Source organism: Oncorhynchus masou, chromosome 12, assembly GCF_036934945.1.
Source record: "Oncorhynchus masou masou isolate Uvic2021 chromosome 12, UVic_Omas_1.1, whole genome shotgun sequence".
Classification (NCBI taxonomy): Eukaryota; Metazoa; Chordata; class Actinopteri; order Salmoniformes; family Salmonidae; genus Oncorhynchus; species Oncorhynchus masou.
In genome coordinates this window covers 41,126,980-41,139,438 of record NC_088223.1, presented here as the reverse complement: position 1 = coordinate 41,139,438, position 12,459 = coordinate 41,126,980, and positions in this window count along the sequence as shown.

Genomic DNA, 12,459 nt, shown 5'->3' with positions numbered 1-12,459 from the left:
AACCTCCTTCCATCAGCAAGGGTATTGAAGATGAAACGTGGCTGGGTCTTTCAGCATGATAATGATCCCAAACACACCGCCCGGGCAACGAAGGAGTGGCTTCGTAAGAAGCATTTCAAGGTCCTGGAGTGGCCTCGCCGGTCTCCAGATCTCAACCCTATAGAAAATCTTTGGAGGGAGTTGAAAGTCCGTGTTGTCCAGCAACAGCCCCAAAACATCACTGCTCTAGAGGAGATATGCATGGAGGAATGGGCCAAAATACCAGCAACAGTGTGAAAAACCTTGTGAAGACTTACAGAAAACGTTTGACCTCTGTCATTGCCAACAAAGGGTATGTAACAAAGTATTGTTATTGACCAAATACTTATTTTCCACCATAATTTGCAAATAAATTCATTAAAAATCCTACAATGTGATTTTCTGGATTGTTTTTTTCTCATTTTGTCTGTCATAGTTTAAGTGTACCCATGATGAAAATTACAGGCCTCTCTCATCTTTTTAAGTGGGAGAACTTGCACAATTGGTGGCTGACTAAATACTTTTTTGCCCCACTGCATACAAAAACCCTAGACAGGCAAAAAATCCTAGACAATACAAAAACTAAACCAACCACCCTTGTCACACCCTGACCTAACCAAAATAATAAAGAAAACAAAGTTAACTAAGGTCAGGGTGTGACAGTCCCCCCCCCCCCCCAAAGGTGCGGACTCCCGGCCGCAAACCTAAACCTATAAGGGAGGTTCTGGGTGGGCATCTAACCTTGGGTCTCTGGTTCTCAAGGGTCAGTGATACAAGAGCCGGCTCAGTGTAAAGAAGGGGGGCGGCTCTGGACTGCGGATCCTCGCTGTAGGTCCCGGGCTGGGGACCCTCACTGTGTGGATCATCGCTGGATGTTCTGGATTGGGGACCGTCGCTGGAGACTGGAGACCGTCGCTGGAGACCCCTTAATGGGGACTGTCGCTGGAGACCCCGGACTGGGGTCCGTTGCTGGAGACCCCGGGCTGGGGACCGTCGTTGGAGGCCCCGGACTGGGGACCGTCGCTGGAGACCCCAGACTGGGGACCGTCGCTGGAGACCCTGGGCTGGGGACCGTCGTTGGAGGCCCGGAGTGTGGCCCGTCGTTGGAGGCTCTGTGGCCCGTCGTTGGAGGTTCTGTGGCCCGTCGTTGGAGGTTCTGGACTGTGGCCCGTCGTTGGTGGTTCCGGACTGTGGCCCGTCGTTGGAGGTTCCGGTCTGTGAACTGTCGCTGGAAGCTCTGGACTGAGTACTGTTGCCGGAGGCTCTGGACTGGGTACTGTCGCCGGACGCTCTGGACTGGGTACTGTCGCCGGATGTTCTGGACTGCCGAGGTGCACTGTAGGCCTGGTGTGTGGTGGGTCATTCTCCAACAAATATTTCACCTCATCCCTCATTTATCTTCCTCTTGGAAGCGGTGATACGATATGGGTGTTGCAAAACCTCTTGGGCTTTACCAGTTAATTTACACTGAAGCAATAGGCACCATATGTCTTCAGACCATTTCAATGCTACGGCTATACGCTCAAATACACAAAAATAGGAGTCAACCTCCGACTCTCTGAACAAAGGTACTAAGGCAATCTGCCTACTAATGTTAAACGTGTTTGAGGACACAGCAGGTGAGGACGACTCACTAACAGTGACAGCAGGACCGGAGGCTAGCCTCGCTGTCTCTGCCTCCAGTTCCATCTGGCGCATTTTAAACATCATCTGCCGCTGTTCTTTATCTGCCTCAATTTTACACCTCTCCAAATGCCGTTGTTCTCTTTCTTTTTCTGCCTCAATTTTACACATCTCCAACTGGAGAGTCTCTCGCCTAATTTGGGCTCTCTCTTCCGCCTCCAGTTGGAACTGTGCTAAACGGACATCCCTCCTGGCATCACCGTTTGACAGTGGGGAGAGTGGATCAAAACGGGACAATGTGGCTGGTGTTTTAGCCTCGTCCTCATTATCAGACACCAATGGGCTTACAGGAGCAGCAACATCCCCTACATGGGTAGTAGGCTCAGGCAGCGGTAACACAAACACCTGCTCTTCCAACAATACATTTAACACTAGCGGTTTAACCTCCGCCTTAACTAAACTCTGCAGAATCGATATTGAATAATGGTCAGCCATGGTCATTAAATCAACTCTACGTCATTTATCAAAAACCTCCCACGAAGGGTTATCCAAAAAGGACTTCAACTCAAAAGTAGCCATCTTAACCTACTTCACAAGAGCCAACAAAAATAGCAAACACTAATGCTACCTCAGCTATAACGTTCAACACTGAACTATACCACTAAAACAATCTGCATGAGCGGCATGGGTGTCAGTAAAGACAAATCCCGGATGAGCCCCCACTTATGTTACGAATCCCTTTTGGCCCGACAGTCTAGGGGGGATGGTAATGAGACCCGTAACATAACTCATGCAAATTATAATAGTGACAAAGTAAAAGTGTGAACGAAATAACCACGACAACTGAAATCTACCGTCAAACTCAGGGTTTATTAATAAACACACGGTAATGGGGGGGAGCAGGAAAAGGGGCTGAGCGGGACCCAAGGAAAGAAACAATAAGCATCCAAAACACCCCTGAGCTAGACTAGCCTACTTTAACAACAGCTAACTAACTAACCAAAATACAGTGGGTGGTCCGCCCAGTTCTAACTAGTGTATTTAACAAAGTTTACCTACGGGTAGTGTATGCCCATGGGCGACTTGTCTTGGTTCCCCCTTTTCCCACCAGCAAACAAACAAACACCATAACCAAAACAATACTCACAGGTGATGACAAAGTGCTATGGAGGTGCTCAAACAAAAGAGAGGTCAATACACAAAGAGAGAGTGAAACAGAGAGACCTACAGACATGGCATTTACAGAGAGATTGAGCTCCAGAGCAAACTACTGACAGGGTTTTTAACCTGTTGCGTCGCGCAATCCCGGATCCGGGATTCTATTTATAGCCTCAAGCTCATTAGCATAACGCAACGTTAACTATTCATGAAAATCGCAAATGAAATGAAATAAATATATTTCCTCTCAAGCTTAGACTTTTGTTAACAACATTGTCATCTCAGATTTTCAAAATATGCTTTTCAACCATAGCTAAACAAGCATTTGTGTAAGAGTATTGATTGCTAACATAGCTATAAGCCTAGAATTCAGCCAGCAACATTTTCACAAAAACAAGAAAATAATTCAAATAAAATCATTTACCTTTGAAGAACAGATGTTTTCAATGAGGAGACTCTCAGTTAGATAGCAAATGTTCAGTTTTTCAAAAAAATATTATTTGTGTAGGACAAATCGCTCCGTTTTGTTCACGTTTGGCTATGACAAAAACCTGTATACAGTTATAGCCTCAAGCTCATTAGCATAATGTAAAGTTAACGATTTCTGAAAATCGCAAATAAAATGAAAATAATGCGCCTGCTCTAAAGCTTAGCCTTTTCTTAACCTGTTGAAACTCTAGGGGCGCAATTTCATTTTTGGATGAAAAACGTTCCCGTTTTAAACAAGATATTTTGTCACAAAAAGATGCTCGACTATGCATATAATTGATAGCTTTCGAAAGAAAACACTCTGACGCGTCCAGAACTGCAAAGATATTTTCTGTGCGTGCCCTAGAACGTGAGCTTCAGGCAAAACCAAGATGAGACGGCATCCAGGAAATGAGCAGGATTTTTGAGGCTCTGTTTTCCATTGTCTCCTTATATGGCTGTGAATGCGAGAGGACTAAGTCTGCCCTTTCTGTCGTTTCCCCAAGGTGTCAGCAGCATTGTGACGTATTTGTAGGCATATCATTGGAAGATTGACCATAAGAGACCACATTTACCAGGTGTCCGCCCGGTGTCCTGCGCCGAAATTGGTGCGCAAAAGTCAGCTGCAAGTATTTTTCCATGGAATTTAGAGAAGAATGCAGGCTTCCACGAACGATATATCAATGAAGAGATATGTGAAAAAACACCTTGAGGATTGATTCCAAACAACGTTTGCCATGTTTCGGTCGATATTATGGAGTTAATTCGGAAAAAGTTTGACGTTGTAGGTGACTGAATTTTGGGTTTGTTTTGGTAGCCAAATGTGATGTACAAAACGGAGCGATTTCTCCTACACACAGACGCTTTCAGGAAAAACTGCGCATTTGGTATGTAACTGAGAGTCTCCTCATTGAAAACAGTCAAAGCTCTTCAAAGGTAAATTATTTTATTTATTTGGTTATCTGGTTTTTGTGAAAATGTTGCGTGCTAAATGCTACTCAAAATGCTAAGCTAGCTTAGCATACTCTTACACAAATTAGTCAATTGCTATGGTTCAAAAGCATATTTTGAAAATCTGAGATGACAGTGTTGTTAAGAAAAGTCTAAGCTTGAGAGCAGGCGCATTATTTTCATTTTATTTGCGATTTTCAGAAATCGTTAACGTTACGTTATGCTAATGAGCCTGAGGCTTTAGTCATGATCCCGGATCCGGGATGGGGAGATTCAAGAGGTTAACCTCTTGAAACTCTAAATATGCGCTATATCATTTTTGGATAAAGCTAGCGTGCCCGTTTTAGCGCAATATTTTGTCACAAAAGATAACTCGACTATGCATATAATTGGTAGCTTTGGAAATGAAAACACTCTGATGTTTCCAGAACTGATATTTTTCTGTGCGTGCCCTAGAGAAATCGTGAGCTACATTTGGCAAAACCAAGATTTTTCCGAATTAAGATGTCAAACGGCATCCAGAAAATGAGCAGGATTTTTGAAATCTCCGTTTTTTCATTGTCTCCTTATATGGCTGTGAATGCGAGAGGAATGAGTCAGCCCTTTCTGTCGTTTCCCCAAGGTGTCTGCAGCATTGTGGTCGGTCAATCTTCCAGGCATATCATTGGAAGATTGACCATAAGAGACCACATTTACCAGGTGTCCGCCCGGTGTCCTGCGCCGAAATTGGTTTTGCGCAAACCTCAGCTGGAAGTAAATGCTACTCAAAATGCTAAGCTAGCTTAGCATACTCAATTATATGCAAATTAGTGAAAAATATGGTTCAAAAGCATATTTTGAAAATCTGAGATGACAGTGTTGTTAAGTGAAACAGAGAGACCTACAGACATGGCATTTACAGAGAGATTGAGCTCCAGAGCAAACTACTGACAGGGTTTTTAAACCAAGGGAAAGGAACTGTGATTGGGTAGGAAACAGGAGGAGGTGTGTCTTCTGATTGATGATTGGTGACTGATTGGGGAGTGATGATTTTCACCTATGAGGGGAGAAGGAGAGAAAAGAAACACACACACAGGATACTTGTATCCGTAACAATTATTGTTACCACATCAGTCTCATTCTGAACATCGCAAAATTCTTGGATATCACAATATAGATTATTGATTACTAACATAATGCAATGAACAGTCCCTAGTGGACTAATCCGATATGACGGCTTGTTACACAATGAAAAGGGGTGGAGAAAGAAAGAGTGGGAGAGGGAGGGCCAAGGAATTCAACTATTGTACAAACAGTTGAATAATACGCTCACCATAAATATGGATATTTAGCACCCTAACAACCGCTCATTCGGATTTTGAAATGCAACATATTTTTACGCTTAGTTGTTTTTGTCTGTTGTCTCTCTGTTGAAACCACTTGCTCCGTCTGTGATGAATAGTTTGACAGAAAGTCTTTGGTTGTCCACCAGAGGTCACAATGTCCTTTTTAGCTGTAGGCTTTCTTTGTTCTGGAAGTGTTCGTTAGAATGGATACATCAGAAATGTACCACAGTGGTGATGATAGCGAAATCTTCTTCTTTTGTCTTCAGTCGAGTTTCCTAGACTATTTTACATATATAGCTGCAGACTGTGACTGTCTAGTCTTCACCTTCACTCATCAAGAGTTTGAGGGTCTTACCATTTTCTGGTCTCAATTTAAATTGCACCCATTTCAAAGTATTCAGCTCACGCCAAACGTATACTGGTCTTAAATTTTAAACCATTTCAACGTGTAGCCACCGCTCCATGCTTTCTGATCTAATGTAAATTTCGTTAGCAGTCCTTTTATGCTCTCTGGAAAAAGGGGCGTTCCATCCTAATGGCATAATGCATGTGCTCACGGGGGCATGATTACTGACTGGGTAAACTTTATACAACAACAATTATCTCATTTAGAAGGCTAAAATCACATTTCATCTTCTCACTAATGCCTCATTTGTAGAGTTACGCATTCCCGGAGCATCATTGCCTCACGCAACTTTTCCTATTCATGAAAATCGCAAATGAAATTAAATAAATATATTCAAACACAAGCTTAGCTTTTTGTTAACAACACTGTCATCTCAGATTTTCAAAATATGCGTTACAGCCAACGCTAGACAAGCATTTGTGTAAGTTTATCATGGCATAATGCTATGCTAGGCTCTGCTGGCAGCAGGCAACATTTTCACAAAAATAAGAAAAGCAACCAAATTAAATCATTTACCTTTGAAGAACTTCGGATGCTTTCACTCAGGAGACTCCCAGTTAGATAGCAAATGTTCCTTTTTTCCAAAAAGATTATTTTTGTAGGCGAAAAAGCTCCCGTTTCTTCACTATGCTTGGCTGAGAAATCGACCGAAAAATACTTCAACTACAACGCCAAACTTTTTTTCAAACTTAGCTACATAATATCGACAGAAACACGGCAAACGTTGTTTAGGATCCATCCTCAAGGTGTTTTTAACAAATATATTCGATAATATATATTTCTCATAAGAACCACAATGAGGCAGTTGGTTTCATGAGGCTCATAAGAACGATTGGAAAAATGGCTACCTCAGTATTTTACGCAAGGTTTTCTGTGGGAGACACCATGTGACCACATGTGACCACATGCCATATATGATCCCTTACAGCCATTCTTCAATGCTGCTAAAAAGATGTCACAATGCTGTAGACACCTTGGGGAAAACGATAACAAATAAATAAAATCATTTACCTTTGAAAGGGCAGAAGCTTATTCCTGTGTAGCTCATTAACAGCCATATAAGGAGACATTGGCATGAGGCGGTTTTTTTCAAAAAATGCGGAACTTCCTGGATGGATTTTTATCTTGGTTTTGCCTGTAACATCAGTTCTGGGCACTCACAGACAATATCTTTGGAGTTTTGGAAACGTCAGAGTGTCTTCTTTCCAAAGCTGTCAATTATATGCATAGTCGAGCATCTTTTTGTGACAAAATATCTTGTTTAAAACAGGAACGTTTTTCATCCAAAAATGAAATAGCGCCCCCATAGATGTAAGAGGTTAATGAGATCACAAAACAATAAACTTTTGACAGGATTTATTGTTTGGATCCTCACCAACCATTACAGATGTTTGGCTTTGAAAACTAATGTTCCAATATCCAATCTTTTGATGTTTGAAGTTTTGGCAAGAGATTCTCTCTCTACACACGTCAGATTCCTTTGTCCAACACTGCAGGTCCAGAGAGAGTATACGACCGGTCGTTAAAGTCATAAGACCGGCCCACTTCCCACACTTCCTCTCTGGTGGGAGAGGGGGGGCTCTCTTTGATCTTCTGTATTACTACAGTAATACAGTATGCAAGATAAACATGTGCAAACCTGGTCAAGAACTACAGGAAACGTGTGATCTCTGTAATTGCAAACAAAGTTCTGCTTTTCTGATGTATCAAATACTTATGTCATGCAATAAAATGCAAATTAATTACTTACAAATCATACAATGTGATTTTCTGGATTTTTTTAGATTCTGTCTCTCACAGTTGAAGTGTACCTATGATAACAATTACAGACCTCTACATGCTTTGTAAGTAGGAAAACCTGCAAAATCGGCAGTGTATCAAATACTTGTTCTCCCCACTCTATATAAAAAAATCTGAGTTTACATTGGGGCGTTACATTCACTAGTTCCAAAAACATCCAGTGATTTTGCATAGCCACATCGATTCAACAGAAATACTCATCATAAATGTAGATGATAATACAAGTTATACACATGGAATTATAGATATACCTGTCCTTAATGCAACCGCTGTGTCAGAATTCCAAAAAAATTTACGGAAAAAGCAAACCATGCAATAATCTGAGACGGCGCTCAGAACAATCAAGTCAAATTAGCCGCCATGTTGTAGTCAACATAAACCATAAATTACATGCTAAATATTCCCTTGCCTTTGATGACCTTCATCAAAATGCACTCCCAGGAATCCCAGGTCCACAATAAATGCTTGATTTGTTTGATAATGTCTGTTATTTATGTCCAATTAGCTACTTTTGTTAGCGCATTTGGTACACCTATCCAAACGCTGGAGCTGGTTGACCATTTTCTCTGACAAAATCTTCAAAAAGTTATATTACAGGTCGAAGAAACTTGTCAAACTAAGTACAGAATCAATCATTAGGATGTTTTTATCATAAATCCTCAATAAAGTTCCAACTGGAGAATTCCTTTGTGTCTTGAGGAGGAACGGAACGCAGGAAGATATCATGCGGTATGCGCGTGACCTGGAACTGGCACTCTGCCAGTAGTCTGACTCATTCCCCTCTCATTCAGTCCCACAACACAGTAGAAGCCTCATTCAAATTTCTATAGACGGTTGACATCTAGTGGAAGCCCTAGGAAGTGAACTTCATTCATATCTCAAGGGGATTTCAATAGGGAATGGGTTGAATATATTCAAACCTCAGATTTCTCACTTACTGTTTGGATTTTTTTCTCAGGTTTTTGCCTGCCATATGAGTTCTGTTATACTCACATACATCATTTAAACAGTTTTAGAAACTCAGAGTGTTTTCTATCCAATACTAATAATAATATGCATATATTAGCAACTGAAACTGTGGAGCAGGCCGTTTACTCTGGGCACCTCTGGGCACCTTTCATCCAAGCTACTCAATAGTGCCCCTGCAGCCATAAGAAGTTAAAGAGAAATTGTAAAAAATGTCAATGTCATATTCATCATCTCCAGCACCACCCAAACATCAACATATGTGAAATTGTGTTTGTATGTTTTGTAGTAAAAAAGATAGAGGAAGACAAGTGTTTCCAAGACATCATCAGTATGCAACGTGTGATTTTAACCAAATATGTGTAGGCATTGCCTTCTAATTGCCCCCTAATTGTCTATTAATTGGTTAATGATGTCATTGGAGACACATATCATCATTTATATTTTTCACTACAAAACATAGAAACATGCCATTTTCACATATATGACTCACCACCTGGATTCGGTCTAATGTAGCAAAATTTGAAATGACGTTTTTTACATTGGATAAAATTAGAGACTCAGAGCTACAAAATGGTATATCATACACTGCATTTGAGGAACAATGGGAAAGTAATTCTGCTTTGAAATTTGATAAACTCGTAAACGCACTTTTTGAGAAATTGGCCTTTGAATGTTTTGGTATCTAGTGAAGAGCTCTTCTTTGTCTTTACCCATTCAGCATCGTTCACACCCTCTTAAGCTTTAGCCCCACCCATCTCGTTTCGCTCTCGGAGCGTTCAGAACGAACAGTTGATGCTCTGGCTGATGATTTGTTTACCCCTGGATAACATGAAAGCAGCCTAACCAGTTCTGCTGGCAACAATTTCATTACGCTTTTTTGCAGACATTTACTGACACTGGCCATATTCAATGGGTGTTGTACACACGTCACATAACGTTGGCTAATGAGCCAGCCAGCTAACCTTAGCTAGTTAAACAACAATGAACACAGTACCAACAATGCCACAGTGCTGGACCTTACCAACCAGGTTCAATGTTAGCTAGCTCTAACTAGATAAGCAAACAGCTCTGGGATACAAATAATAATGTCAGCTAGGGAGCTAGCCAACTAACGTTAGCTAGCAAGCTAACAGTACACTTTACGTAAACAACAAACCTAGCTAGGTAAGTGTAAGACCACACATGTCACGTAATGTTAGCTAATGAACCGGCTGGTTTATCTTGAAATTAAACCACTTTCTGTCAAAATTAGAAATATATAATATTGGAAAATGTAGCTAGCTAACGCTAGACTATCTTACCTGTATACAACATGCATGATGGATGCGTCTCCCTGTCATGAATGCCATGCCACAGTTGCCCTTAGTTTGAAGATGTAATCCTGAGACAGATGTTTTCTCCATTTCTTTAGCTATCATACTCTAATTCCACTGATTTCAAAACTTGATTCTCAAGAACGTGAAGAGCAACACTTATGCAGCTCCACTACACAATACATTAGCTGCGTTCGACAGGATTACCAACACAGACTGACTTGCTCAAATAGACCCAATCATTATCTCAGCCAATCATGGCTCGTGGGAAGGTTGCTCACTTTTTCTGTGGCTTAACCATAATTTAACAATTGTATTCATATTTACAGATGGCATACAAGTTTGTTATTAAAGCACATGAAAGTTCACATGTTTGATAAGGCATTTCTCGCCCTAAAAAATATTTTGATAGAAAAAAAATATTATGTTCAAACGTCACTTCTGTGAAGTCGTGACTTGCGACATACACCTTGTCACGTTCTGACCATCGTTCGTGTGTGTTTTCCTTGTTTTAGTGTTGGTCAGGACGTGAGCTGGGTGGGCATTCTATGTTGTGTGTCTGGTTTGTCCATTTCTATGTTAGGCCTGATATGGTTCTCAATCAGAGGCAGGTGTTAGTCATTGTCTCTGATTGGGAACCATATTTAGGTAGCCTGGGTTTCACTGTGTGTTTCTGGGTGATTGTTCCTGTCTCTGTGTTTTGCACCAGATAGGGCTGTTTTTGGTTTTCCACGTTTATTGTTTTGTAGTGTTCATGTTTATCTGTTTTAATTAAACATGAATCAATATAACCACGCTGCGTTTTGGTCCTCCTCTACTTCACCACAGGAAAACCCTTGAACACCTAGTTTCCTGAATCGGGTCACATATGTTGACGTTGGGGTGATGTTGGAGATGAAGAATGTGCTGAAAATGTTTAAATGTCCCTTTAAATCTGTCCCAATACCCTCACATCCATGTGTTTCAATACTCCAGCAAAGTTAAGGTTCTGTCTCCTTTAAGGTGGTGGCAGCTCATTTGCCACTAGTTTTAGTGTTTCAACGCACCTAATTTTAACAGTGTTGTTTGTCTAAGGGGCAAACCTCCAGGGGGTTAGTTATTCTCACTAAGATATCATATTAACATTCCCTTAGTCATTACAAAATGTATAGAAAAGTAGAAAACTTGCTTTAAGACTACAACATTTTCTCTATGCCCCATTTAATTGCAGGAAATGAACATTAAAACTGAAATTTTTCTCTCCACCATCAAGAAGTGGCCACTAAAATGTTTTGGAAATTATGCTTAGGGCACCCAAAAGGCTAGAGCTGGCCCTGTGCAAGCGAGTACTGCGTGCATGTGTACTGTATGTATGTATGTATGTATGTATGTATGTATGTGTGTGTGTAAAGCTGTGTGTGTCTGTATGTGTGTGTGTGTTTGTCATATTTTTAACATGGTATACACATACACACACAATGTCACGGCTTTCTTCCTGGGAAGGAGAGGCGGACCAAAAAGCAGCGTAGTTATAGTTCATGGTTCTTTAATAAGAAAACTCAAACAAGAACAAACTACAAAACAATAAATGTGAAAACCGTAACAGTCCTGACTGGTGCATAAAACACAAAGACAGGAAACAATCATGCACAAAATACCCAAAGACTATGGCTGCCTAAATATGGCTCCCAATCAGAGACAATGATAAACACCTGCTTCTGATTGAGAACCAATCCAGGCAACCATAGACTTACCTAGATACCTAAAAGAACGCAACCCCATAAATCTACAAAAACCCCTAGACAAGACAAAACACATAAATCACCAATGTCACACCCTGGCCTAACCAAAATAATAAAGAAAACAAAGATAACTAAGGCCAGGGCGTGACACACACGCACACATATGTGTATAACGCATGTGCGGACACGCACACAGGCAAAAACACACACCCACCATAAAACATAAAGGTTTGCACACTATAAACAAATCATATTTTATACAGGAAATCTCCTCAATGGGATAAACACAGAAAATAACTATTATGAGTATATTATGTGATTTTTATTGCACTGCAATGAAAGGCACCCATACCTTATTGTGTAGAGAGGTAGAGACGACATCTGTAGAGAGTTCATAAGGTCAGGTCTGAAGCATGACATCATGGCTTGAGTATTCCAAGCGAAAACATATGCTGGCGAAGCCCAGTAATAAACCAGTAATATATGGGTGTTAACAGTGGACTTAACCCCTGAGTACCACCCATCAAACCAACACAGGGGAACATCAAGGAGCACTCACCCAGGCCACTCACCACCTCTACTGTCCACCCTCTGATGAATAATAGCTTTCCTCAGGAAGAGAGATATGCAGGAGGGGGACAATGTATCAGGGGTCCATGTGAAAAAGTGCTAGTAAAGCAAATAAAGAAGTTATGTAATGTTGTCAT